This window comes from Pinus tabuliformis, chromosome 6 (assembly GCF_031772625.1).
Source record: "Pinus tabuliformis cultivar Carrire ecotype Pingquan chromosome 6, CPIR1, whole genome shotgun sequence".
Taxonomy (NCBI): domain Eukaryota; kingdom Viridiplantae; phylum Streptophyta; class Pinopsida; order Pinales; family Pinaceae; genus Pinus; species Pinus tabuliformis.
The window spans coordinates 611,892,461-611,914,824 of NC_142292.1; positions in this window are offsets into that span (position 1 = coordinate 611,892,461).

Genomic DNA, 22,364 nt, shown 5'->3' on the forward strand with positions numbered 1-22,364 from the left:
AATATTAACATAAAAAAAAAAATTAAACATTTCCTTTATACTACACCTTGAAAAAGCACTTTAAAAAAAATACATATTTTTTCCTAAATATTTTTTTTTGAAAAATTTACCTTAAATATTTTTTATTATTAAATTTTTTAAATATAATAGTTTAACTACATAAATAAAGTAGACAGATTCATGAATAAATAGTATTTGTTAAAAATATGTGAATATTAACTTATAAATAACAAAACAAAATAAAAAAATTCTCCTATCCACTAAATCGTAAAAACTCTTTTATTATATAAAAATAGCATATTAATTAATATAACATATTGTAAAAATTCTTTTATCATATAAAAATAGCATATTGATTAATATAACAACTTAACTTTATTTTATTAAATTACAATTTTTTAAACATAATAATATTAATATATATCAATTTCTTAAAAAAAATTATCTATAAATTAAAGTTGTGGAAATCTTTACCTATATAAAATTGTAAATCTCATTACATATATAACTAATAAATACTGAAAAAACTTATAATATTTTTAAACAGAGAAAATAAAATCACAACTCTACTTTAAATGCTTTAAACTTGATTGAGTTGTCATGTCCAAATCTGTTTTAAAACTGGAAAACATTTTAGACTTATTGTTAAATTAAATGGAAAACGAAAATTTGTATACTTAATCAATCTTAAATTTAATTAAATTAGAAAAAATTTAAAATTTATTGCTAAATTAAGAAGATAACTAACATTTATATAATTAATTGAAAACTAAAAAATTTATAATTAATCAATCAACTCAATAACGATTATTGAATTAAACAAATCACTAAATTTGTGTATTTAAATTAATCAATTCGATTATTTGTCAATAACACATAAGGAAAAAATAATTCTAATAATTTTTTAAACAAAATGTACATTAGTGGTTTCATCAGGTGCACTGAATTTTCTTTTGTCGTCGATAGAAGATGCCAGCGGTCTTCCAATGTAGGCCATATCTGTCGACTAATCTCCCTTTTTCATCTCCATTATACTTTTAATTTGAATCTCTTTTCATTTTCGCTATTAGTATTTTGAATAATTTTTAGGGTGTCGTTTAATGATTTGCCCGGATATTCCAAAATTCTTGGAATTTAAGTTTTCATTTTCGCTATTAGTATTTTGAATAATTTTTAGGGTGTGGTTTACTGAGCAGTTGGTTTGCCACGATAGTCCAAAATTCTTGGAATTTAACAAAAAAAAAAATCCAAAAATATTGTAGTAGTAGTGTTTGAATTATGTTTTGGATTGTGTAAATGGATTCAACACTGTCCAAAACTTCTCGGGCACTCAAAATCTTGAAGTTTGACAGCTATAACTTGGATTTACAAAAACCCCTGCCGGATTTTTTAAAATATTGCCAAAATCTCCATGATTTTCAAGACAAGAAACAATCTAGTTAGACTACTGCAAATTTTAGCATCTTGACTATTTTTTACAAGTATCTTGGAGCATACATAGTTTTCAATGTAATTACGGTCATAACTTTGGAAGGTTCTCATAAAAATATTTTAGTAATTATTATTTTTTGTTTTAGACTATCTTCATGACATTGTGGTTATAATAATATTTTATTAATCAATTGTTTTTGTTTTGCACAATTTTCATGTGATTATGGTTAAAATCAATTGCCTTTTGTTTTAGACAGTCTTCATAACATTGTGGTTATAACTAACAAAACCATATTTATATTAGTAAATGTGGTTGATATTTACGGAAGGCGTATAAATTATAATTACTACTATTAATAATTAATAAATCTAATAAAAAATTATCAATTAATAAATTTAATAAAAAATCATTAAACAAGAATTTAATATAAATATAAATATAAATATAATTAATTCTTATTATTATTTATTAGTACTATTTTATTAATTAGCTAATTATTATTATTATTTTATATTAACTAATAATGTTTTATATTAAAAATAATTAATATAAGTAATGTTTCTTTAATAATTTATAGTAATTATTATTAATTAATTAAACTCAAGGATTTATAACCAAATGACTAATATTAAAAATCTTATAAATAACGTTATACCCAACTAATATGAACCCTTAGATTAATAAACCCAAGGATTTATATTATCCCAAGGGATTTATACTAAAAACCCAAGGAAATGATATTAATCCAAAGATCAATATTATAAACTCAATGTATAAAAACCCTAAGATATATATTATAAACCCTAAATTAATCATGGTTAACCATGATTGATTTTTATATTGAGACAATGTTTTTCACAATGAGACGTTGGACCATGGTTGACCATGATGGATTTTAATATACAGACAATCTTTGTAACAATGCGATGTTGGAGCATGATTAGTTTTCATATTAAGAAAATCTTTATCACAATGTGACATTGGAACGAGGTTGACCATGATTATAAACCTAATGGGTTTGTATTAAACCCAAAGACTAATATTATAAACCATATGAATAATATATACCCAAGGGAATGATATTATAAACCAAAGGGAATAATGAAACCTAGGGGTAAAAATTGTAAACCTAGGATATATAAACCCTAAGATAAATATTATAAACCATAAAATAAACTTAGTTGACCATTGTTTAGACAATCCTTGTCACAATGCGATGTTAGACCATGGTTGACCATGCTACACCATGATTGATTTTCATACCAAGACAATTTTTGTTACAATGTGATGTTGGACCATGGTTGACCATGGTTGATTTTCATATTGAGACAATCTTAGTCACAATGCGGCATTCAATCATGGTTGACCATGGTTGGCTATGATTGACCATGGTTGACCATGTTTGATATCATAAATCCAACAAAATAATAAACCTAAGGGATTGATCTTATAAACCCAATGGATTAATATGAAAAACCTAACAGATTATGAACCCAATGAAATAATATTAAACCTAAGGGACAAATATTATAAACCCAAGGTATATAAACCCTAAGATAATTATTAAAATAACTAGAATAAACATCGTTAACAATGGTTGACCATGGTTGATTTTCATATTGAGACAATCCTTAACAAAATACGATGTTCGACCATGGTTGACAATGCTTAACCATCATTGATTTTCATATCAACACAATCTTTGTGATAATGCAACGTTTAACCATAGTTGACCGTGATTGACCATGGATGGCCATGTTTAATTTTATAAAACACGGTTGACCATGGTTGATCAAGGTTTACCATGATTGACCATGGTTAACCATGTTTCACCATGATTATCATATTGAGACAATCTTTGTCAATGTGACGTAAATTTTAACCCAAGGTATATAAACCTTAAGATAAATATTATAAACCCTAAAATAAATATGGTTGACCATAGATGAGCATGGTTGATTTCCATATTGAGATAATCTTTGTCACAATGTGATGCTGGACCATGGTTGAACATGATTGATTTTCATATCGAGACAATTTCTCAAAATGCGATGTTGCACTATGGTTGACCATGGTTGATTTTCATACTGAGACAATCAATATCACAATGTGACATTCGACCATGGTTGACCATGGTTGCCTATGATTGACTATGGCTTACCATGAGTGATCTTATAAACCCAAGGGAATAATAAACCCAAGGCATTGATATTATAAACCCAAGGGAATAATATTAAACCCAAGGGAATAATATTAAATCCAAGGGACAAATATTATAAACCTAAAGTATATAAACCTTAATATAAATATTATAAACACTAAAATAAACATATTGAGACAATCCTTGTCACAATGCCATGTTGGACAATGATTTCCCATGCTTAACCATAGTTGATCTTCATATCCACATAATATTTATGACAATGTGGCCTTCACCTATAGTTGACCATGATTGACCATGGATGACCATGATTTACCATGGTTGACAAAGACTATCATATTGAGACAATCTTTGTTATAATGCAATGTAAATTATAAACCCAAGGTATATAAACTCTAAGATAAATATTATAAACACTAAAATAAACATCATTGACCATGGTTGAGACAATCCTTGTCAAAATGTGACGTTGGACCATGGTTGACCATGCTATGCCGAGATTGATTTTCATATCAAGACAATTTTTTTTACAATGTGATGTTGGACCATGGTTGAACAGGGTTGATTTTTATATTGATATAATCTTAGTCACAATGTGACATTCGATCATGGTTGACCATGGTTGACTATGATTGACCATGCCTGACCATGACTAATATTATAAACCAAACGGAATAATAAACCCAATGGATTGACCTTATAAACCCAAGGGATTAATATTAAAACCCCAAGGGATTATGAACCCAAGGGAATAATATTAAACCTAAGGGACAAATGTTATAAACCAAGGTATATAAACCGTAAGATAAATATTATAAACACTAATATAAACATTGTTAACAATGGTCGACCATGGTAGATTTTCATATTACGACAATCCTTGTCAAAATGTGATATTCAACCACGATTGACCATGCTTAACCATCGTTTATTTTAATATCAACACAATCTTTGTGACAATGCGATGTTCGACTATCTTTGACCATGACTGACCATGGATGGCCATGTTTGATTTTATAAAACATGGTTGACCATGGTTGCTCAAGATTGGCCATGATTGACCATGGTTGACCGTGGTTGATGATCACTATCATATTGAGACAAACTTTGTCAATGCAATGTAAATTATGAACCCAAGGTATATAAACCCTAAGATAACTATTATAAAACCTAAAATAAACATGGTTGACAATGATTGAGCATGGTTGACTTCCATATTGAGATAATCTGTGTCACAATGCAACGCTGGACCATGGTTGACCAAGATTGATTTTCATATCGAGACAATATGTCACAATGAGATGTTGCACTATGGTTGACCATGGTTGATTTTCATATTGAGACAATCATTGTCACAATGCAACATTCGACCATGCTTGATCATGGCTGGCTATGATTGACCATGATTGATATTATAAACCTAAGGGAATAATAAACCCAAGGCATTGTTACCATAAACCCAAGGGAATAATAAACCAAAGGGATTAATACTAAAACCTAAAGGGATTATGAACCCAGGGGAATAATATTAAACCTAAGGGACAAATATTATAAATCCAAAGTATAGAAACCTTAAGATAAATATTATAAACACTAAAATAAACATTGTTGACAATGGTTGACCATGGTTGATTTTCATATTGAGACAATCCTTGTCACAATGCGACGTTGGATCATGCTTGACCATGGTTGATTTTCAAATCAACACAATCTTTGTGACAATGTGAACTATGACCATAATTGACCATGATCGACCGTGGATCACCATGTTTGATTTTATGAAACATGGTTGACCACGGTTCACCAAGGTCACCGTGATTTACCATGGTTAACGATGATTATCATATTGAGACAACTTTGTTATAATGCGATGTAAATTATAAACCCAAGGTATATAAACTCTAAGTTAAATATTATGAACCCTAAAATAAACACGGTTTACCATAGTTTATTTCCATATTGAGATAATCCTTCTTACAATGCGACGTTGGACCATGGTTGACCATGATTGATTTTCATATCAAGGCAATCTATTGCAATGCGCCGTTGGACTATGGTTGACCATGATTGGCTATGATTAACCATGGGCGACCATGATTGATATTATAGACCCTAGGGAATAATAAACCGAAGGGATCGATATTATAAACCCAAGGGAGCAAGAAACCAAAGGGATTAATACTAAAACCCCAAGGGATTATGAACCCAAAGGAATAATATTAAACCCAAGGGACAAATGTTATAAGCCCAAAGTATATAAACCTTGAGATAAATATTATAAATACTAAGATAAGCATGGTTGAAAATGGTTGACCATGGTTGACTTTCATATTTAGATAATCCTTGTCACAAGGTGATGTTAGACCATGCTTGACCATGCTTAACCAGGACTTATTTTCATAGGAACATAATTTTTTTGATAATGTGACATTCAACCATGGTTGGCCATGATTGAGAAAAACTTTGTCATAATGCGATGTTGGAGAATGGTTGAGAAAATGATTGATTTTCATATAGATATAATATTTGTCACAATGCAACGTTGGACCATGGTTGACCGCGATTGATTTTATAAAACATGATTACCCACGGTTGAGCATGGTTCATTAATATTAGTCCCAAGTGACTAATATTATAAACCCAAGATATCTAAACCCTAAGTTAAATATTATAAACACTAAAATAAACATGATGACCATGGTTGAATTTCATATTGAGACAATCCTTTTCACAATGTGACATTGGACCATGCTTGACCATGTTGTACCATGGTTAAGACAAGTATTGATCATAAACACTAAAATAACATGTAACACCCCTCCCTTGTGCGCTGAACTATTGTAAACCTAAGCTAAGGAAAGCTAGGTGTGATATTTAATATGGAAAGAAAAAATATTATTAAATAGATTAATAAATAGATCACTTGGAAAAGAGGGACACCAAGAGATGAGATCCTTTCCCAATCCCATTGAGGAATGGGATATGGATAAATCTTTCATGATAAAGCTTCCAGATGGGATTCTAGATAAGCTTGGATGAATTGGAGATAAATATCCATCAAGAAAAACATAAAATATTTGCGGGAGATAAAGGCAAGATTTTATGAGGAAAATTCTCTCGGGAGATAAAGGCGAGATTTTCCAAAAAGGGCCAAGGAAAATGGATGCAAAATCCATAAAAGCGGGACGTCACTAATGGAAACCATATCATGTAAGAGGGTATTAAATACCCATTGCATAGATCAATTCGAGGAGTTTATCCATGGAAAGAACCTTGTCTCGGGGGGAATCAACTCAAGTGTTGCACCCCGACTCAACATAAATATAAAACATAACAATATAACATCTCTCTAGTCATGAAGGGATATGAGTGGCAACAACACAAAAATATAAGTGTGTCATGCCAAGAGAATGTATGAATGTTTTCATAGTGACTAGAAGAAGCTCATGATGGTGCCTGAAGATGGTGTTATTAATATCATATGTCAAATGTGCTAAAACCGCTCAATATGGCATTGAATAATGAAAGTCATATATATAGTGCTTCGGCAAACAAATCAGTATGGAAACAACTACGATGAAATTTCCTATATGAGTGATCAATGGGTGTGGAATTTGACAAGGATCACATATATGGTCTCAGAATGTCAATCAGAGGCCCACTACTCTAGAAAATCTCATAACACGGATCCCTATGCAATAAAAAAGAAAAAAAAATATGACCCCCATAACTGGAACTTTGCTAAAGAAACCATGAACATGTAATATGACTATGTACTCTTGCTCTAAAGCCCAATATAAGAACATGTGTGAAATCAAAACTCAAATCCGACCTCTAGATATCAAAATATAGGCCTCCTGCTCTGAAAGACAATATAAATATGCTCTATAACCTAGAACTTTTACTCAAACATATAAATAGCTTTACTGAGGTATGAATGTGAAAGATGGGACTATGAATGAGCTTTGAATACGATGTACACAAGATCCATCAATAATATCCCTATTTGGGTCGGAGTCAACCTTGATCAAACTGGTCAAAATTGTAACTCTATGACATGTATACTTAGTCTATGCAAGTGCAAAGAATAACCTCTCCTAAATCAAGAACAAAGTAGGTGTATCATCCCATTTGGCCATAATAAGGGTTAGACCTGCTTATGGAACTTTTTATCCACCCCATTAGCTATGCCATGGCCTATCAGACAAGACAACTATGGCTTCCTCTGGAATATACTCTCCTAGGTTTGTAGTTATGGAAGGTTAATGGATAGGCTAATAACTTGTGGGAGGCTAATGTATCAAGTCAAGACTAAAGGATTTGGGGATGGGCGACTGAAGTTGTTGCTACTATGAATAACATGATTCAACTCATCAAGACTAGCTAAGAGCCATAGGGGAGAGCTACACTATATAAACCGGGCTAGTGATCTCTGTTATAGATGGTGTCCTACCCGAATGGCACTAGGATTGTCCTCAACATATGATGTAGGATGTGTAAAACATATATGTTGTGATGTTGGTACATCTGTGTCCATGCATCTATATCTCTGAGAATATGTGTGTGTGTGTGTGGCATATACTGATTCCATTTTCATACTGTATGATGTCTTGCTAGAATAGCACTAGAGGACTGTGAGGGCTCTTTAAAGCTATGTACTAGACTAGCTCTCTAGTGTACAACATGGCTCAATCCAACTCCAAAGAGTAGGTCACACCAATGTAGTGTTATCCTACTATGGCTCACTAACGAATAATGCACGAAATGAGTACAACTAGAATGTGACTCTATAAGATAATATCTTTGTCTAGAACAAGTCCCTCTCACTCAGGAAGAACAAAGGGAAGTGGAGGGCTAAATGTATGACTGGGTAAACATAAGGAAATGATTTTTAAATGGGTAATGAACATGAATTCATTCTTGTCAGTTTAGGAGAATACTATGCCAAGTTAGTAGACAATGTCCCTAGTCATCGAAGTGCAATGGTCATCCTGTTGTCTCCAACAGTCAGCCATTGTCTTCTAGGCCAACCCAATTTCTAGTCTCATATCTAGTAGCTCAGTGATATCTAACTCAATTATGGACAATATCAAGGATTCACCCGACCTTTTTTAACTTGATTCATGAATCAAGACTAAAATCTAACACATACACATACCTACTACTACTAACTGCACATACACAGACCTACTACTACTAATTTCATAAGTCCTAATCACACCGTCAAGACTCGGACCATAAAACTCATCTAAGCACACCATGTAAACCACCATCAAACCTCTGAAACCATAAATATACACCAGCCCAAACAAACTAACAGATGAAAAAAATGCCTCGAAAAGTCTTGAATGGAAGAAAATGTAATGCAAAACATCATGTACTGAATGTTAATCAAGAGAAAATGTTGTTATGGAATATGGACTTATACGCCTACAAAATATGTGAGAACATTTGCATCCAACTGGGATAGGGGGACTCAATACTGAGTCACACGAGAACCTCAACATCTCTGGAAGATGAATACCACAGGAATTGGCTGAAGGATGAATGTTGGAACTGACTATCTAAAACATCTGGTAGGAAGATCCAGATCCAAAGCCACTCGGAGCAAAGCTAGTTGCAAAGGAAAGGTAGTGAAGGGACCCACAAAGATAAAGACAAAATCAAAAGCTAAAGTAGCAGAGTATTAGGCTATTCCCTGAAGATTTAGGTTACAAACATATATGCAGTGATGAAAGCTGAGGGGAACGCATATCCCTGATAGATAATTTAGGACCAATCAATAATTACCCAGTCATGGATCCAAATCCATAGTCAGATGTGACAGAGATGACTTCATTAACTCAGTCGATCTTGTTTCCCTAGCAGCAAAGCCTACACCAGTAACAGTTGAAGAAGCATCCCAACTAGCATCAAAGGTGGAACCAATAGGAGGAGATTTAGAGAAAGTGAGTTTAATATACATATTCTCTGGTAGAAAATCTCGTGGTTCAAAAGCCCACAACATTCCTTGGAAAAATATTTAGTGGCAGATACTTTAGTTGCATAGCCCATTAACCTCACTATTATTTATTTTATATGAAGCTACGACAGGCCTTAAAACTCCTTATATATAGTTCCGTGAGTGAAGTTCCATGAGTTACAAAGATTCATATGCATACCAAGATTGACTTTACCTGATTCAAGGAGTGAAAGTATAGGAAGCTTACCTTTTTGGCTTAGTTCCATCATCAAAAGCATATGCAGTAGGAGGTAGGTCAAGAAAGGATAGTACCATATCCATAACCATAGCTATACGTAGATCCAATCATTTCAATGGATGATCTTGTTGATTGAGTGAACGCATAAGAAGCAAAGGTAGCTCAAAGTGTATAGCCAATAGTTGACCGAGTTTAGTTAGAAGCATCCATTGATTCAATAGTCTACCTTTTATATTAAGAAGTTAGCAATTTTTTCTATTAATGAAACAATAGTAGCAAAGCCAGGCATGGAGACAGGTGCTTATCTAGTCCCACAACAATTTCATGATCCAGATCCACTTGATGATCTAGTTGATTAAGCTAATGCCTTATAGATCGTACACTAATTACATTACCTATGGATAGGCTCACATTACATAGATTCACCGGTTTAATATCTACTCACTACGAGTACAAAGTCAAGTAGTGCATAATTCGATATTTACGTAGTGAGCTGGAAGTCTTGAACTAAATATAGTATTGCCCTTACTCGTGACGTGTTACTTTATGGACTCTAATTAATCCGTATTTGAGGTATGTAATATCCAAAACAGTCTATTTTCACTTGGACATGCCACTTCAAGCAGCTCAAAAAAAAATTCATGAATTAATGTCATTTATATTTCCTCTCCTTTTAGTCGAGCCATCCTTCCCTTATCAAGTAATCGTCTTCCAGTTATATCTTCTTTACCTTTAATAATTCTATTTCCTTCTTAAGATTCATATAGTTTCTCTTATAATTTAGGTATCACATAGATTTCACTCCTTAAACCTTCATAAGGATAGATCCTTAATATAGTATTATTTTGATACTCTATGAACAACATTAGTATGATGAATCGATAGCAATATTAGAACTCCTGGACTTATACTCTACTATTATATTCTATACAAGTATAAATAGATTAATATTATTACATTATCATCTCCTTATAATTGTCTTAGACTCAACTTTCTCTAGCTTTATTATACTTTACACTAGGAAAATATAACTTGGACTCTATAAATATATGAAGCTAGGGGTGAGGTACAAACCTCCCCAACTACGGACACTAAGGACTCTCTTATTCACTCATCATTACTTCATTCCTAAAACACATATCACTCTCAAATACAGAATCAGGCAAATATACTATCATATCTATTAGTATATCTATTAAATGCTAGCGATGAACCTGATACAGGCTTTGGATTGCAATGTTATCACAACTACAAGCATATCATTTCAGTCTATGGGACAAGGAAAGACATTAACACAAAGTATTTGGGATGATGAAATACCATGCCTTAAGTAGTAAGAAGGTTGCCTAAAGCATGACATTAAGGCCCCTCATGATCTGACCCATAAATATCAGTGGCCTAGGGTCACGTATCGATCAAGTCACCCAAGGTGCAGATAGACATAATATAATAATAAGCATTAGAGAAAGATAATAATTCTCATCTCTTCGCCTAAATGATGTGATAGAAAGTGAAATACCTAAAGAATCTTTGTAAGCCCCAAGGGAATTACCTATAAGGCTACTAAAGTGGGGATTGACTTAACCTCCTATATATCCACCCTTAATCCTCAAGGTAGATTTACAGTAGATGGATCACACCCTTAATCAATACCCTATCTATAGACCGATGATTGGTGCCTCATCCGCTAAGAATTCTCCTTTATTCATTTCGATAACTCATTCGTGGCTATCAGGACTATGGTACTTACTATGTTACATATGCCTAAACATTAGCTAACCTAACCTAAGACGTGGATAACCCTATTAGATGAAACAATGCATCATAGTCTTCCTAAACTACAAATCAGCCTTGAAAGCCTACATTTGGGTGCATATCGAAGAAATGAACCAACCAACGAGAGAATAAGCACCAATAGAGCACATTCTTAGAGGAACCCAAGGGAATAATAAACCCAAGGCATTGATATTATAAACCCAAGGGAATAATATTAAACCCAAGGGAATAATATTAAATCCAAGGGACAAATATTATAAACCCAAAGGGAATAATAAACCCAAAGTATATAAACCTTAATATAAATATTATAAACACTAAAATAAACATATTGAGACAATCCTTGTCACAATGCCAAGTTGGACAATGATTGCCCATGCTTAACCATAGTTGATCTTCATATCCACACAATATTTATGACAATATGGCCTTCACCTATAGTTGACCATGATTGACCATGGATGACCATGATTTACCATGGTTGACAAAGACTATCATATTGAGACAATCTTTGTTATAATGCAATGTAAATTATAAACCCAAGGTATATAAAGTCTAAAATAAATAATATAAACACTAAAATAAACATCATTGACCATGGTTGAGACAATCCTTGTCAAAATGTGACGTTGGACCATGGTTGACCGTGCTATGCCGAGATTGATTTTCATATCAAGACAATTTTTTTTACAATGTGATGTTGGACCATGGTTGAACAGGGTTGATTTTTATATTGATATAATCTTAGTCACAATGTGACATTCGATCATGGTTGACCATGGTTGATTTTCATATTACGACAATCCTTGTCAAAATGGGACATTCAACCACGATTGACCATGCTTAACCATCGTTTATTTTAATATCAACACAATCTTTGTGACAATGCGATGTTCGACTATCATTGACCATGACTGACCATAGATGGCCATGTTTGATTTTATAAAACATGGTTGACCATGGTTGACCGTGGTTGATGATCATTATCATATTGAGACAAACTTTGTCAATGCAATGTAAATTATGAACCCAAGGTATATAAACCCTAAGATAAATATTATAAAACCTAAAATAAACATGGTTGACCATGGTTGAGCATGGTTGATTTCCATATTGAGATAATCTGTGTCACAATGCAACGCTGGACCATGGTTTACCAAGATTGATTTTCATATTGAGACAATATGTCGCATTGAGACGTTGCACTATGGTTGACCATGGTTGATTTTCATATTGAGACAATCATTGTCACAATGCAACATTTGCCCATGCTTGACCATGGTTGGATATGATTGACCATGATTGATATTATAAACCTAAGGGAATAATAAACCCAAGGCATTGTTAATATAAACCCAAGGGAATAATAAACCAAAGGGATTAATACTAAAACCCAAAGGGATTATGAACCCAGGGGAATAATATTAAACCTAAGGGACAAATATTATAAATCCAAAGTATAAAAACCTTAAGATAAATATTATAAACACTAAAATAAACATTGTTGACAATGGTTGACCATGGTTGATTTTCATATTGAGACAATCCTTGTCACAATGCGACGTTGGATCATGCTTGACCATGCATGACCATGGTTGATTTTCAAATCAACACAATCTTTGTGACAATGTGACCTATGACAATAATTGACCATGATTGACCATGGATCACCATGTTTGATTTTATGAAACATGGTTGACCATAGTTCACCAAGGTCACCGTGATTTACCATGGTTAACGATGATTATCATATTGAGACAATCTTTGTTATAATGCGATGTAAATTATAAACCCAAGGTATATAAACTCTAAGTTGAATATTATGAACCCTAAAATAAACATGGTTTACCATAGTTTATTTCCATATTGAGATAATCATTCTTACAATGCGACGTTGGACCATGGTTGACCATGATTGATTTTCATATCAAGGCAATCTATTGCAATGCGCCGTTGGACTATGGTTGACCATGATTGGCTATGATTAACCATGGGCGACCATGATTGATATTATAGACCCTAGGGAATAATAAACCCAAGGGATCAATATTATAAACCCAAGGGAGCAAGAAACCAAAGGGATTAATACTAAAACCCCAAGGGATTATGAACCCAAAGTGTTACACAAAAATATCGTCACTATGATTATTTACAGTCAGTATAGGTCTATCACCACTTGTACTGTCCTCCTAAGCAAGTCTAAGACCTCAACTCTTCAAATCAAGCTTTGGAAATGGGAGAAAGACATTAAAAATCAATGTAACTCTAGTTCCGCACTTTCTCCCATGGTCACCTGCGGTCCCGCACCTTCTGTGTACAAAAACTGCGTACCTACCCGCTCTGTCCCTAACGGTGTAGGTGCGGACCCCTGTGAAAGTCAAAAGGCGCAAGTTTTATCTTAAAAAACTCACTTTGGGTTAATTCTAGAGTTTTCTAGAAGGAATTTTGACGTGGGTTGTTCGCTTTGAGGTGGTTCATGCATCCCAAAAGAGGAGGAGCTAATCCCTTGACTAAAGGAGCTATCCCTTTCAAGGAGGGCTTTATCCCTTTGAAGGAGGACCTAGTAACTTCCCTCCATTGCACTATAAATGCAGGCATTGGAGTGAGGACTAGGGAGGTTAGAAGCTGAACATTTTGAGGGTAAATGCTGGTGAAATTAAGACTCTTTGGTTGAGCTTGAGAGGAGAGATCACATACCTCTCGGTTCCATTGGAGAGTGAGTGAAACTTGTCAAAGTAGAGGAGACATCTTGTTGGACCCTGGGAGGATCTTGTACAACGTCAAGGCAAAGGTTGTAAAGTTCTTCTTCTTTTGAATTAATACAATCAAACTAATTTTTCTCAACAAGTATCTTATGTTATTTGTTTCATGGACTCCTTTACTTTCATGTCAAATATGTTTTATGCAATTGGTTTTTCAGGTGCTATTTAATTTGTTTGCCTTGTTTGTGTTTGCAGATTTGTGAAAAGGAGCTCATTTGGATCAAAGGAGCGAGGGCATCCACAAGCTTGTGTTGGACCAAAGGTAGGCCCTAAAAACACTTGTTTGCTATTGTTTATTGAAGCATATTTAGAGAAAGATAGTGTCTGGTTGGTTTGATTGTCATTAGGTCTTCTTTAGATTCTAGGAAGGTCTATCTTGTCCACAAGATCGACTCATTCTGTGCGACAAAATGGCGACTCCGCTGGGGAACTTGATTGTTTTCCTTGTCTATACTTTGACCTGAGAAACTTTATTTTCTGTTTCTGACTTGATGATTGTGGGATTGGGTGAATTTAATTAATTTTGAGTCGGTTTTTATTTTTCATAGTTTTGGGAGAGGTACGCACCCTCTGAGTTAAGCACAGTGCATACCTGTACGCACTTTTCCTTTGTACACAGAGCGTGAACGCACCTGTGTAAACAGGTTTCCTGCGTACCCTGTCAAAAATTTGAAAAATTTTAAATTTTTCTCTTTTTTATCAGTTTAGAATTTGTTTATAGGTTTTAGCCATTGCCCAGACCTGCTTGTTCCCTGTCAAAAACTTTCCTTGGTTTAATTTCATTAGTGTTAGGGTTTTAGGTGGAATTCCTAGGAATTTTGCTTGTTGGGTTTGTTTTTCGTTTTTGGTTGTGTAACGACTCTGATCTTAGAAGCCGTAGGGACCTCAGATTACCTTGGTGTCTACCAGTCTTCTTATGAGTCTGACCATTTATGAAATCTCCCCTTGTTGAGGAATCCGCTTTGTGTTTTCTCATTTCAAAATTTCGAAAAACTTGTATTTGAAAGTTGGAATTTTCATTTTTAAAAAAGAAAAACAAAATATTGGTTGTTTTTTGACTAATTGTGATTCTGCATAAATTAGTCCTTATCTCACATTTAGCTAAGTAAAACATCCTCAAAAAGACTTTTAGTAGGATTTGACTTCAAGTAGCTTTTTATAGTTTGTAGCTCTCAAAGTTAGTCATTTTCATTAGTTTTGAGTGTTTTATTTACAAAATATAAAAAAAAATATATATCTTTTGGAAAAAGTTTGTTTTTGTAGTGATTGGGTGCTTTGAAAAGAAAAGGGAAATTTTTGTGAAATAACTAGATGTCTCGTTTTGAGTGCTTTGGAAAGGAAAAAGCACTTCTTTAAATTTGTTTAATTGAGAAAGATTTGTCTTTACAAAGTATTTGCATTCTCAAACTCTTTCTTAGCATAGAAGTTCATCAAAGAGAAAAGATTGTTTAAATCATCTTAGGTGCATCTTTTTAGTGAGTTCGAGTCGAGTCTTTACACCACGAGTTTCATCTCCGCCACCTCTTGACTTAAACAACAACCACTAAAATCAACGCTTAAAGTAAAATTCACCTAGTAAAATTTTATTTCTAGGGCTCCGATACACCAACTTAGCTTAGGCTAGTGTCTTGGAGTAGTAGAGTAATTAACTCTCCAAGAAAGTAAAAACAGACAAGTAGCTGTATCTTGTGGTAGGAAGAAATCCAATTGTTGCATTTATTCTCTGGGAAAGCTCCTCTTAAAGGAGAAGCACGAGATCGTGTCTGAACCAATGTGGGAATCAATCCTTCCTCATTGGGAACAACGCCAGATATTCACGTATTAAAAACAGTAAACCTCGGATTAACCATTGTCGAGGAGCCTGGGGTCACTTGTTGGTAAACCTTGGATTATGTCAAGGAGCCTTCAAGGGGATTGAGCTTGCTACTCTGCCCTTGCGTGCGTATCGGATCGTAGACTGTTCCCCCAGGTGTATTTGTCTCAGTTGGTAACCTTAGTGGCCATATTCTTTAGGATTCTTCCTAAGGTGACAGTGGTGGGAAGATCCCACTGTACCTGGAGCAAACGTTGGCTAGACTCACTTGGATTTTCTGGGGGGTTCACTTCACTCGAGACGGTTAAGTGGAGGAACTTGGTCCAGTCTATTCATTAAGCAGGTTGCCGGGGTAAATGTTCCAACCGCTGAATTCTGCGACGTTGGATTTCATCACCAACTAGTGTTTTCGGTCCGGAAAGTTACTGTTTGTATGCGTTTGATCTCTAGATTCTTTAGGCGTGTGATTCAAATTTGTTTGGTTCTTTAGAGGCTTTAGGTGGTTTTCATTGAGATTTTACGTTGTTTGTGTGTGAAGTAGTTAAAAGTTTTTAACTGTGGCTAAATTACCAAGACAGTCCCGTAGACTTCAGGGCCAGTCTCCTGAGTTTGTAACTGTGGCTGATTTATTGAGAAAGTCCCGTAGACTTCGGGGCCAACCTCCTGAAGAAGTCCCGAGCCACCTTGAAGGCTTGAAAGTCCTCGTAACTCCTAGTGGTAGTAAAGTTGGGTCACCTGAAGAAGGAGAGTCTTCATTGGTTGTACATCCTGATTACCAAACTCTAGTAACAGGTTACGATTCGCAATCGATTTCAGTTTTCGAACTTGCTGGTAGCTTTTCATCTACTAGTGATATAGGTGAAGAACCTGAGATATCTGAACCTGTTACTCCAACATCGGGGTTTGTCTCTTCAACTTCTAGTGGTCCTGATTCACCTAGGGTAGAAAGAGTAATTACCCAAGATCTTCCTTCTGGACTTATTTCTATTGAAGAACTTGCTCCGGAAGAAGAAGTAGGCATCCCTATCCCTGAAAATCAACCTGTTCTTGATCTAAGGGAGCGTGAATCAATTTTTTACAGTCCGCCTAGGAGTACTACTTGGTATCTTTCTTTGACTAATTATTTGGAAAACCCAGGGTTACGTTTTTCACCACCTCGTGCTCCTTATCATCCTAGAGGTTTTTATACTCCCGTAAATATGTCAGGTCAATCGTCCATGTTTACTCAATCGCCTGAATCCTTTTTGTATGGCGGTCCTTCTGTTCCCTCTGGGTATAAGTCACTTTCTGGTACTTTTTCGGGAACATCTCCTCAACCCATTGAGCAAGGGTTATTAACTGGAAACAATAGTACAAAGCCGTTGAGCGTAGAAGACATTCTTATGATGTCAGGTTCCATTCCCAATTCTCAACCTCAAGGTGGCCAGTTACCGCCTGGGGGGCAGCCTCAATTAACGCCTAGGGGGCAACCTCAAGGTACACAATTTGCATCTGGGGGGAAAGCTCAAGGACAGTACCTACCTACAATACAGTACGTTCCTCAAGGTCAACCCCAAACTCAATATGTACCCCAAGGTCAACCCCAGTATCAATTTATACCTCAAGGTCAACCCCAATATCAGTACGTGCCTCAAGGGTATCTACCCCAAGGTCAGTACTCGAACCAAAGTTTCCAACCACCCCAAGGTCAATCTTATGTTCAAGGAACAGGAAATGTACCTGTCAATTATCAATCCTACCCTCAACCCGGTTATGGTCCTCAATATTCTCAACCTGTTATGGGTCAGTACCCCGGAATGAACATAGTGTGGGATCCATCGCAAACCCAATAGGTGTTGCAGCCAAGTGTACAGTTGTCGTCTCAAACTAGACAACCCTTAGTTTCTGGTACACCCCAGCAACCAGTCCAGTCTAATATTCAAACTTCTGTACCTTCGTTAGTTTCTCATTCTGGGCCTACTGTGCCTCATACTCCATCTCAAACGACTGCTGCGACTGCCACAACATCTGTTCTCTCTACCCCACCTACTTCTCGAGTATCGATAGCTCCGGTTTCTACTGTTCCTGTATCTACTCCTCAGACATCTTTACCACCGTTTGGATCCACGATTCAAACTACGGTTCAGATGCCTGTAGGACAACCTGGTTTAAGTACGGTTGTCACAAGTCAACCACAATTCACCTATCAACCATACCAGGGACAATACCAATTCGGTCCTGCTGTCCAGCAGCCAGTTTATCAGTATCAACCGTATCCTGGGTACACTTATCAACAACCTCAACAACCCCAGTACGGTCCGGTTAATCCTGGTTTTCCGGGAGGATACAATATCCAGAACGTGATTCCTATTCCTAGTTATCCCGGATATCCTCCTCCTGGGGCTGGTCTCATGACCCAGAGTTTTAGGGATCCTAATCGGTAGTTACCGTTTATCGCAACTTTGGACTTACCAGACTTGTTGCGCCTAACAAACGATCCGATTAATTATCTTCCGTTTTGGCCGCCAATGCCGAATAAGTTGCCCAGTGACATTCCCAAGTTCGAAGGTAAATCAAGAGAGGACTCGTCGAACCATGTGATGACTTACCACCTCTGGTGTGCATCTAACTCCATCACAGATGATTCAATCCGTCTTAGACTTTTCCAGCGCACTCTAATTGGTCTCGCGGCCAAGTGGTACATTGAGTTACCGCGAGGCACTTTTTATAATTTTAGTCAGTTAGCTACCTCGTTTTTAACTCATTTCCAGTTGCCAGTCCGATATGACGATGGCACGAAATTGTTAACTTCACTAAAACAGTCAACATCCACATACATTTCAGATCATATTCATGAGTGGAGACGTTGACGTTGTTTAGTGAAGGTATTTATTCCGGATCAAATCTTGGCCGAGTGGTTTGTAAAATCTTTGTTGCCAAAGATCACTGAAGATGTTGCTAAAGCCAGAGTGGTTACTGAGGAGCAAGTCATTGCTCAAGCACAGTACTTTGACTTGGTTTATACTCAGTCAGGTACGTTACACAAAAAGATCCCCGATCTTCCCAAGTCAAATCAAATCACTGCAGCTCCTTCGAGATCTCATGCCGCTGACGGTATGATTGGTACGGTTAACACTAAAAGTAAGAAGAAGTCTTCCAAGAATTCTTCTCCTATCATAACCTTGCCTGATTCCCCAACAGGAGATTCTTCTACAGAGGTTTCCTCCGATATTCACGTTGTAGAGTCATCTACAGCTAAATCAAAATCCGGTGGGAATAAGAAAGGAAAGAAGAAGAATAAAACGGACAAAAGTTCAAAGGAGAAATCTGAAAAGGCGGAATCCAATGATGAAAAGTGCAAACCTCGTTATCCATGTCTCATTTGTGACGAAGAACATTTTACAAGAGACTGCCCTCATCGTGCAGAGGTTGCGAAGATCGTCAAAGGTTCCCAAACTCCTGCTATTTTGAAGGATCCATTTCCAAGTCAAGACAGCAAGATGATAGGTTCTTCCTCGAGTGCCAATGAAGAACCCATATTGATGATGTCCCATGTAAGGATTGTGACTCGATCGCAAGATTATGGTAGTAAAAGTCCTATTGATGGTAAAGAAGCAGAATCTTCTCATTCTAATCCATCAACCTCAGCTTCCGGTTCCAATCCACTACAGATCGAGAAACCTAATCCAGACTTAGTAATCAAACCGCCCGCTAAGGGTATACTTTGAAAGTCAGCTTTCAATCCACATGCGAGAGCGGCTCAGAATTATAACATTGATGAGGATTTAGCTGTTTCACCCTCAGCAATGTCGGCTTTGGAAGTGCTGCAATCATGCCCAGCACAACGTAAATTACTTTTGTCGGCTATAGGAGCTATTGACGTTCAGGACCCGAACCTAATAATCGAACGTTAAATCCAACTAAGCTAAAATACTCACATGTGGAGAAATTGGCATTGGCAGCCGTTCAAGCTGTCCAACGTTTTCGTCACTACATTTTACTACGTAAAACTACGGTAATTTTGGATTGCAACCCTATGATCTACATTTTGACCAAACAATTGCTAGGGGGCAAGTAATCTAAATGGATCGTTATCCTGCAGGAGTTTGACTTGGAGTTTGAGAAATCTAAGTCTAAGAAATCTTTAGTTTTTGCAGAATTAATGTGTGACTTCCCGCGTGCTGACACGGAAACTGTGGCAGAGGAGCCCATTGTGGACGAATCTTTGTTTCTAATCAGCACTTTAGATCCGTGGTATGGGGATACCATCATCTATCTCCAGACCCAATCCTTTCGGCCATAAATTTCAAGGTCGAAACGTCGGAAAATTCGATTCCCGTCCCAACAATTCAAAATTATTGGAGATACTATTTATTGCCGTGGGGAGGACTCTCTTTTTCGACGTTGCTTAACTCACGAAGAGGCTGAAAGGGTTCTAAATGACTGTCACTCTGGAGCGTGTGGCGTTCATATGTCTGGGTATGCCACAACCCAAAAGATATTGTGCGCTGGCTATTTCTGGCCGTCCTTGTTTAAAGATTGTATTACAGCGGTCTGAAAATGCCACAACTGCCAGATTTTTTATCGTAAGATGCGCGCTCCACCTGCTCCTCTCCACCCTATAATTGTCGTTGGTCCTTTTGCCAAATGGGGTATCGATTTTATTACATGTAACCCTCACTCGGCCGAGGGGCATGCGTGTATCATCCTTGCAGTAGATTATTTTACTAAGTGGGCCGAGGCGATGCCTACATTCGAGGCAGACGCCAAAACAGCTGCAATTTTCGTGTTCAATCATATAATTGCTAGGTTTGGTGTCCCACAAGTGATAATCACTGATCATGGGAATCATTTTTGAAAGGTTATGATGACCGAACTTATAGGCCAGCTTGGGTTACTTCACGATAGTTCAACCCCTTATTATCCACAAGCGAATGGTCTAGTTGAATCCATCAACAAAGTTTTAGTTATCATGATCTGACGAATCATTGGGATTCATCGGTCGAATTGGCACAACATGCTATTTTCAGCGCTTTGGGCGTACCGAACCTCAGTAAAAACATCAACAGGGTTCACTCCTTTCCAACTAGTCTATGGTTTGGAAGCCGTGTTACCCATTGAATGCGAAATCCCATCACTGCAAATGGCCATCGAGTTACTTCCAGCCACTTCCGAAGAGGAAAAGAGTTTGTTATACTTAGCTCAATTAGATGAGAATTGACGTGATGCTGCATTGGCGATCGAGACTCACGCAAAGCGAATGAAAGCTCAGTATGATCGAAATGTGAACCCTCGAAATTTTTCGGAAGGGGATCTAGTCTTAGTTTATGATCAAGCTAATGATAAATTAGGCACTCGAAAATTCGTTCCTATGTGGCATGGTCCCTATGTTATCAAGCGAAAGCTAGCCAAAGGGGCTTATGAATTGGTAGACTTTGATGGGGACTCTTTGGGTAAACCCAGAAATGGCCTTTACTTGAAGTGGTATTATGCTTAAAAAGAATGGGGTATGGAGATTTTTAGTTAGGATAGTTTTTCTTTCTAGCTGGTGTGTTTTAGTTTAAAAAAAGTGTGCTTCACTTAGAGAGTGTTTTTCCGTCATTATTCCTGCTTATCTTGGTTTTACTCTTGACATTGCAGATGTCGATGCCTCTCCAAACATACATTGGATTTGCTGATGGTGCTTGTCGTAATACACAGAACATCTCTTCCACAACTTGGGTTATTTATTCGCCCTCTAACGAGTTAATTTCTATGCATGGGGTAAGCCTCGGTTAAACAACAAACAACATTGCAGAGTACAGTGCAGTGATTGAGTTATTGTCTGAATCTATTTCATTTGGGATTCGGAGTTTGATAGTGAGGTTAGATTCTGAACTCGTTGTATTACAGCTTAATAGAGTGTATGCCATTAGAAGTCCAGTGTTATTAAGATTATTTTTGAGAGTGCGTCTCTTGGAGCGTGATTTTGATTATATTGAATATCAACATATTCCAAGGTCTTTAAATACATTAGCAGATGCAATTGCTTCTCGAATGTTAAATAGACATTTGCAATAATCATACATGTAAATTTAAAACCATTCCATAACATGATTTACAAGATAAGCTGGTAATAGTGATATATATATAGGAGTGTGTCAAAAAATACATCGTCTTCGATCATAGGTTGAAAAACACCTTATGATCAGCAAAAATGATAAGTACAAAAAACAAAAATGTCACATGTGCCCACAAAAGG